The sequence below is a fragment of the Chelonia mydas genome, chromosome 13 (genome assembly GCF_015237465.2).
Source record: "Chelonia mydas isolate rCheMyd1 chromosome 13, rCheMyd1.pri.v2, whole genome shotgun sequence".
Classification (NCBI taxonomy): Eukaryota; Metazoa; Chordata; order Testudines; family Cheloniidae; genus Chelonia; species Chelonia mydas.
The window spans coordinates 9,971,580-9,980,456 of record NC_051253.2 but is presented as its reverse complement, the minus strand read 5'-3'; the positions used below and the strand labels follow the sequence as shown (position 1 = coordinate 9,980,456).

General features: G+C 41.4%; 1 long non-coding RNA gene across 1 annotated transcript; it reads left to right on the top strand.

Moving 5' to 3' along the window:
• Positions 1-4,968: 4,968 nt before the first annotated feature.
• LOC122462733 lies at positions 4,969-8,233 on the top strand. The gene is made up of 3 exons (XR_006285475.1): positions 4,969-5,036; positions 5,932-6,001; positions 8,060-8,233. It is a non-coding gene; the product is annotated as an uncharacterized LOC122462733 (long non-coding RNA).
• The last annotated feature ends 644 nt before the right edge of the window (positions 8,234-8,877 follow it).

Genomic DNA, 8,877 nt, shown 5'->3' with positions numbered 1-8,877 from the left:
CAATGAATGCATGAAACTAAACAGAGAAAAATGAATCCAACTTGCATGAATAGTAATAAATCAATCAAACTCAGTACACACATTTTAAAGCCATTATGTTTGTTTAGAAAGTGACAGTTGATCTTTGCCACTTGTGCCAATGACAACAGGGGTTGCTCAGGCCACAAGTTGCATAGCAAAGGGTGGAAGGAAAAGCTGCCTAGCAAAACCTGATATGTCGGCAGCAAAGGTTTAAGCGGGTCATTTTGGCCCTGCTGTGGCCAAGCACTTCAGCACAGGCTTCACGTTAAGCACGTGAGTAGTCCACTGACTTCAGTCGGAGGCCTAATTCTCTCTCCTTACACTACAGGTAATTCCCATTGACTACAATACGATGAGAACTACCCATAAGAATGGCCCTACTGGGTCAGACCAAAGGTCCATCTAGGCCAGTATCCTGTCTTCTAACAGTGGCCAGTGCCAGGTGTCCCAAAGGGAATGAACAGAACAGGTAATCATCAAGTGATCCATCCACTGTCACTCATTCCCAGCTTCTGGCAAACAGAGACTAGGGACACCATCCCTGACCATCCTGGCTAATAGCCACTGATGGACCTATCCTCCATGAATTTATCTAGTTCTTTTTTGAACCCTGTTATGGTCTTGACCTTCACATCATCCTCTGGCAAGGAGTTCCACAGCTTGACTGTGCGTTGTGTGAAGAAATACTTCCTTTTATTTGTTTTAAACCTGCTGCCTAATCATTTCATTTGGTGACCCCTAGTCCTTGTGTTATGAGAAGTAGTAAACAACACTTCCTTATCTACTTTCTCTATACCAGTCATGATTTTATAGACCTCAATCATATCTCCCCTTAGCCGTCTCTTTTCCAAGCTGAAAAGTCCCAGTTTTATTAATCTCTCCTCATATGGAAGCCGTTCCATATCCCTAATAATTTTTGTTGCCCTTTTCTGAACCTTTTCAAATTCCAATATGTCTTTTTTGAGATGAGGCGATCACATCTGCACACAGTATTCAAGATGTGGATGAACCATGGATTCATCTAGAGGTAACGAGATATTTTCTGTCCTATTACCTATCTCTTTCTTAATAATTCCCAGCATTCTGTTTGCTTTTTTGACTGCCGCTGCACACTGAGTGGATGTTTTCAGAGAACTATTCACAATGACCCCAAAATCTCTTTCTTGAGTGGTAACAGCTAATTTAGACCCCATCATTATATGTATAGTTGGGATTGTGCTTTTCAATGTGCATTACTTTACATTTATCAACATTAAATTTCATCTGAGATTTTGTTGCCCAGTTTCGAGAGATCCTTTTGTAGCTCTTCGCAGTCTGCCCGGGTCTTAACTATCTTTAGTAATTTTGTATCATCTGCAAATTTTGCCACCTCCCACCCACAAAGGTATTCTGGGGATGGAGTTTTAAAGCCAGATTTACTCACTGCAGCAGCATTAGCAACAAGGAATGCAAGAGACAAGCTGGCCGGTCCAGAAACATATGTGCTACCAAGTGAACCCCACTGACAGATGCAGAGGATACTGAAACAGAAGTATGAAGAAAAAGAGGGGAAAAAAAGAGATGAGCCGAGGAATTCAGTGTCACAGTGTTGCAACTAAAAGTAAATCACAGAGAAATGTATTTTTTGACCATAGCTGATTCTGTTTCTAATTCTTGGTTTGCCTTCTGGCTACCTAAATGAAAAACAATGAGGAGTCTAAGGGATAAATTAGGAAAGGTTTGTGCTGTAGAATATTCATATATATTGGAACACTACGAGGCAGCAATGAAGCGGTGAAGATTTTTTTGTTTTTAATTTTAAACACTGTATTTATATCCTTTGCCATAATAGTTTTAAGAATAAATTAAAATTTGATAGATACAGTAGAGAAGTGCACATTCTAACATGCAGAGAGGAGGAAAAATGACAATGAGAATTGCATGGAGGTTTGAGATATCTTAATGATTCAGATTAAGGGCTGGATTACGGGACCTATTTCAAGTATGCTCTGTCGATCGAGATGTATATAGAACCAATAAAGGTTGCTAGTGTTGTATTCTGCCAATGGCTTCCTTTATGTTCCCCTTTACATCAGCTCTTAACAATACCCTTACTCATCCTGGATCATACTGTAGTCCTTGAGTAGTCTCATTGAAATCAGAAGGAATATTGAAGGAGTAAGGTATTAGTCATTGTGAATAAAGATATTACAATCTGTCCCTATATGTCAAGAAATATAGGAATTTACTAAACAATCAAAAATCTCTCTCTAGATTATTATACTGTGTCCACCATTGTAAAATCTGATGGTGAAATCCTGGCTCTGCTGAAGTCAATGGGAGTTTAGCCATTGATTTCACTAGGGCCAGGATTTCACCCTATATACCTTATTAAGTATCAAGTAACTTATCAAGCATTGAGTAAACAAAATATCACCAACTTTTCCTCCCCAAGTCCATTGAAATAAAGTATTTGTTTTCTTTTGCTGGCAGTTGTTTTTGTTTTTAATAATATAGTTGTTATGGGAAGGTTGCAAAGAAATAAGTTTTGATTTTGTTCCCAAAATGGCAGAGTCCATGGGCATTCCCATGGCTTGTGTAGTGCATTTCATGATGTTGGTCCAGCTGCTGAGAACATTTTGTCTGATGCCCTCATGAATCTTACCTTGTGGTAGACAGTTCCATTGCTCTTGAGCTAGGAGATCATGGTTGCAGAGGGAGACCTAATCTTTCAGGTGACTAGAGCCAATGCCATAGAAGGCTTTGCCTGATGAGGAAGAGATCTTGATTTTAACTCTGTAGTCAATGGAGACAGTATAGAGAGTGGAGCTCAAGGGTAACACACTCATAGGGACATGTATCACTGCCTCGGAAGATGAATAAGAGATGTGTGTATATACCTGTACTTTAACAAATTCCTGTGAGCAAACTGTGAGTGGTTGTAGATGCTGATGGAGTTGCAAAACGTTCCAGGCATTTCGCTTAGCTTTGGAAGGCAGATCCAATAGAGAGAATCTACATCTTAGTTAAGAAACATGTCACTTTTTCATTTCTCAATGCTTTTGGTATATGTCCTCCGCTTCTTCTTCAGTGTCTATCCTCACTGCTTCTTCCTTGGCAGTGGGGCTGAAAGGGTGAAGAGACACTGGTAGCTGGAGCAATCCTAAGCAATTATTTTTGGGTAATTAATTCTTGGTACCATAGCAGCATTTAACAGCCCTTCTTTTCCTTTTCTGGAGTTCCTTTCTGATGCTGTTTCTAACATCCCATTTGTTGCATCAGTCATTTACAGGCATCAGCCTTGTGGCTTCTTCAGAACTGTGGTGGTGTCACAACTATCTGTTGATATCATTTCTTCCTACCTCAGTTTTACTCTCTCCCTGAGAAATTCCAAGTTCGAGTTTAATTGATCAATTTTTATCGATATGGCCATTTTTTCCATGTAATTTTTAGCATTAATACAAAGCACTAGGTTAACAAAAATAGACTGGACTTGTCTCTCTACAAACCAAAAGCGGAATGGCTTGCAACAGTGCCGATTTCACTATACTACCCCTTTCTGGGCCCCAATCCTGAACTGCAAGAACTGCTCCGTAAGGCCATGTGTACAATACAAACTTTTGTTGATGCAAGTTGTATTGGCATAAAGCTGTCACAGTTAGTCTATTGTTTCTTTGTGCATGTACTTGGCTTCTTGCATCAGTGCTGTGCGTACTGACCAGGAGTACTTGTGTTGATGCCCAGTGCAGTGCACCATGGGTAAGTATCTCAGTGTATAACTCACTACCATTCAGCACACTGTCTTTTGGGAAGTTTTGTCAATGCATGGTGGGGCAGAAATGAGTCACGCAGGGGGGACTTGGAGCAAGGCTCAACTTTTTCCCTCCGGTAATGTCATGTACATCCCAATATTTTTGCGCCTTTTAAAAAAACATGAACCCCATGGCATCATTGTCCACCATCTGACAAGCAGGTACCCTGCACAGCTCTACATTATGCATCACAAGCACAGGATGCATAATCCTCCACTATTTGCAGAACTGCAAGAAGAAATGAAACAGCAGGGAACATGATGATTTCATGGAGGACAGATTGCTGTGGGACATAGCTGTTGGTGGCATTCACAGAGGTGCTGCAAATGATGGAGCACTGTTTCTGGGCCCAAGAAACAAGCATGGACTTCTGAGATTGGGATGATGAGCAGTGGCTACAGAACTTTGGGATATGGTTGAGAGGAAACAGATACAGAGGCTACAGTAATGGATCCAAGCTGACTCCATTCCACCACGCTAAGCTTGCCTGAGGGTTACCACAGAGGAGTGGGTACAACACCTTAGACCTGATCCAAAGCCCATGGAAGTCAATGGGAATCCTTCCATTCACTTCCATGGGCTTGACTCAGGGCCTTGGTGAATATGGACCCTGTTCTGCTAGGTGCTGAGTGCCCTCTTCTCCCATCTATCTTAAGTAGAGTTGCAAGTAAGCAGAATTAGCAGCTCAGCACCTTGCAGAATTGAGCAATGAGATGAGGATGGACAGCTTTTTCATGACACTTATCATAAATATGTGGCAATTGTGTTTCTTTTAGTCTGTTTTGGCTGAATGCAAAAGAATTTAGACTGTTTAGTTCAGTCACAATCTGGTTTCTCTAGTTTGTAATTGTTTAGGATCTATATCTATTTCCACTGTAATTAAAAATGAGTAGAGAGACTAAAAGGAGTTGTGTTATAGAATGACTGATTAAAACAATTGGTTTGACAGCAATGTGGTAATTTAATTATAGAAAATGCACCACATGCAATTGCGGTGGGGCAGTGCCCCACCCCCTGGAGAAGAAGGGCTGAACCAGGCCAGAGAGGCTGCGCAGACCCGCAGCCAATCAGGGCAGGGGGAGAGGCAGCCAATCAGGGCTGGCATAGGCCCTATATAAAGGCTGCCTAGCAAAAAGCAAGGGAATCTCTCCCTCATGGGCAAGGGAGGAGGATGAGGATGACAATGACAATGACAACGACAACAACTGGCTCCTGAGCTGAAAGGTAGCACCTTGGATAGAGCAGTGCTGGGGAAGGGCAGAAGGAGCTGGGGAGCTCCAGCCAAGGAAAACCCCAGGCTGCCGGAGCCGAAGGGCCGGGCAGGTGCACAGGGCTGAAGGGGAAGCGGCCCAGGGACAATAGCAGGGCAAGGAGAGAAAAGGAGGGCAGAGAGGCTGCTGCTAGAGGGTCCGTGGGTCTGGACCCAGAGTAGCAGGTGGGCCTGGGTCCCTCCCTTCCCCCTTGTACTACACTGGGCTGAAGAGGAGCCTGGCCCCTGAGACAAAGGGGCTAAACTCTGAGGCTGCAGCCGGCCACTACAGCAGGTGTAGATGGTGGACTGCTGATAACACCAAACCCCTGGAAGGGGGCTAGACCAGAGCAGTGGGCACTGCCGGAGGGCAGCCTCCTGAAGAGGATGCTGCGAGAAGGGGGCAATGTGGGTCCAGACACCAACAGAGGGTGAGAGACGGATGGGACACCACCAGCAGAGGGCACTCCACATGGACTGAGCTAATTCCCAGAGTGACCAGCAGGAGGCACCGTGGTGGTGAGTCCCAACCCTGTCACAGCAATACGTACACATACGGTATAAAGAGGAGAATGAAATCGGTAAATCATTGTTCTCTATAAACAACAACAACAATTCTTAATTGTCCAGCTAGTGCTTATGAGGCCATAGAAAGAAGCTGTAAATGTTTGAGCTGGACAGTGGTTTTAATGCATAGAAATCTCTTAAAAATGGTGAAGTACTAATAAGATTGCTGAAATATATTTACTTATCTGAAATGTAAAAAGAATGTACATGCTGAAATGTGATGTGTGAGAATATGGCAGCCAGGAAGGCTGTCAAAAGGAGTCACTTCCTTTTTTAGAGTAAAAGTTTCACTCACCATTTTAGATCAGCTGTGGCTTAATGCTCGGAGAAAGAAGCACTGACAGATAATCCAGAGGAACGTCTGCTCACACAGGTAGGAAGAACTGGTAATGGATTTCTTGCACACTTAAGGCGAGAGGGTCTGCACAAAACAAAGTGTGATCAATGTAAATGATGTATTTGTATTGCAGTAGCACCTATGGACCCCATTCATAGGCCAAGACCCCGGTTTGCTAGGTGTTGTGCGAACAAAGACAGTGATCGGCTCAAAGAGTTTATATCTAAGACAATATGACAGTTGGATACAACAAACAGATGTGGGAAGCAAATGAAAGCAATGAGATGGTACTGGTCATCATGAAAAGCAGCAATCACAGAACACTAGCTGCACAGGTTTTGTCGAGGTTTTTTTTGTAGGCAGAGGAGAGTTTTAAGGAGGAAAGAGAGTGGGAGAAACAGAGGCCAAAGTTTTTAACAACTGGGGGTCTAAAGTTGGGCCTCCTAGGTGCCTATTTAAATGCCTAATTCAGCATCCTGCTTTTTCAGAAGTGCTGAGCACCCAATAATTTCCTTTGGCTGAAATTCTTAAAGGTACCTAGGGGACCTAGGCATTTAACTCACATTACTTTTCAGCAGGAGCTGGGCACCTAACTATTCTATGTCCATTTGAAAATCCTAGCCACTGACATCAGTTAGATATGCTGAGTGCTCAGCATTGGGTTTGGTTGGAAAAACTTTGGCAGAAAAATGGAAAATACACTTCTGTGAAAGTGAGTCAAAGCACTTGGCAAAATCATGTTGAATTTGCTGCAATTTCATTTAGAAGAAAAACTGAAAATTCTGACTGTCAAAATGTCCCATTTTTATTTTTTGGAATGAAACATTTTGATTTTTCATTTTGAAATTTTTTTGTTTTGTATTAAACTAAAAATCTCTTTCTATATGAATCATTAAAATATAAAATTTAAAAGGTAAAATCAAAACATTTATGTTGAGACAAAATTTTCATCAATCTAAAATTTTTTAAAATGTTCTCTTACAGAGACTTTTGAAATTTTTCACGTTAAATGAAAAATGTGAATCTCAAAATCCCTCAAGACAAAATTTCTGTCCTCCACAAAGCTTTACTCAGCACTTTTTGAAAATAAAGCCACTGAAAGAGGCTCCCAAATTCTATTCTATATAGATTTGTAGAGTGCACTTATCACTGTAGTATCAGCACACCTTCCAGTAGTGTGTTAAGCAAATAAGCCCTGACTTTCAATTTGGGACTTGAACTCTTAAGTCATGAAGCCGTTTTTGTACATTCTACCCCAGGAGACCCACTTCAGTACCTATTTCTAAAAATCTTGACCAAAGTTCATCTGTCCTATAGGTTTGCTTTCCTGCACTGCACCAAGTGAGTGAAAATGGTAAAGGAAAGACTCAAGACATAACTGTGTGAAATCTAGGGTTAAATATGCAGGGGGTAAAGGCGAGATGGTTGGTTGTGCATTAGGGAAATCATCCCCACAGATCATCTGTCGGTGTGCAGTTCTTCCCACTCTTAGATCACATTGCAAGACTCATTTTCCACTATGTACTCTTTATATTGCTCTTGGAAACTGGTGTCCACGTTGGAAATTTCTCAGCCCCCAGGAACAGTCCCTATTTTGGGAAAATATCCTAGTTTGAATTTTAATTTTGTCAATGCTTCCTCAATTCTATAGTGAAAGGAACAGTATAAATGTGTGTAATAATAATCTGAGTTGTAGATGGTAGTATAGCCAGAGACTACAGGAAGTGTTAATGCTCTGATACATTTTTAAGCAAAATACCTAACTAAATGCCTTTGTGATCACTGAGGTATTAAGAATGTTTTGCTCTTTTTAATTATTTCAAGTGATCTTTGGGCTCTGTTCCCATGTACATTGTTCTCTACTAATAAACCAGCTAAATAGTAATAATTCTCATGTTTAAGTGACATTAATGAAGTCCTCTGAGTCCTGGAGAACAACAAAGTGAATTTAATACATATTCTTGCTACAAAGAAATCTTTAAACCTGTAATCTACCAGATTTATACATGTCCCCTTTCATAAGTGACATAAATTGAGTACAGATGTCATTGCACTGAGTCACTTTCTAAATGCTCCATTGATCTTGATCTACAGGAACATGAAATCTTTTAACTGGAATATCAACCTCCGTTTGAAAGCAGGTTCATCAAGCCAAAACAATGATCTTACTCAGTATCTTGGTGAGATTGGGGCATAGAAGAGAGCTAGCTGGATGAGTCTCAATCCAGACAAGACTAAAGTGAGATTAGTTGGCTGGGAGAAGCAACTGGAGCATCATGCAAGAACTATTGCTGCCCTTTTGATTGATGGTGTGCCTCCATCTTTCTTGGTCGGGGGCCTGGTTGGACTCCCAGCTGCTATTAGAAGATCAGTTGCCCTTTTCAGGATTTCTGTAAGTCTCTAAATAAATACATTTAGACTGTCATAGACAACAATTCTTTTCTATCCATGTAGATTTCTTTTATTGTGACTTCATTTACATAGACGTTCAAGTCAAGCGTGTTAGTGTAAATGTCTTAACCATTCAATAGCTGAGGGAAGGTCATTGTGCACGTCTGAAGGAACCAGGCAGCCTTTGCTGATGTACACCACGTGCAAATATCTGATCCTGCTTTGGCAGGGGAAACCAAAGCTACTACTAGCAGACCAAGTCTTCCAGATCCTGGTCAGCAGGGACACTCAAGTGATCTTATGCATGATCAAGAAACCTTGGATACTGGCCCCTCTCCAAAAATCCTTCAGCTAAACAGGTAGCTATAATTAGGAAGGTTAAGAAATGCAGCTTTGCTTTGTTTCATTTGCCAGACCATTGGCACCCAGAACTAGAAATGCTTCTTATTATATTTTGTCTGATTTTCTGACTACCTTAGGTTTACAATTATTCATGCAAAATTCTCACAATTGCTCCTCTA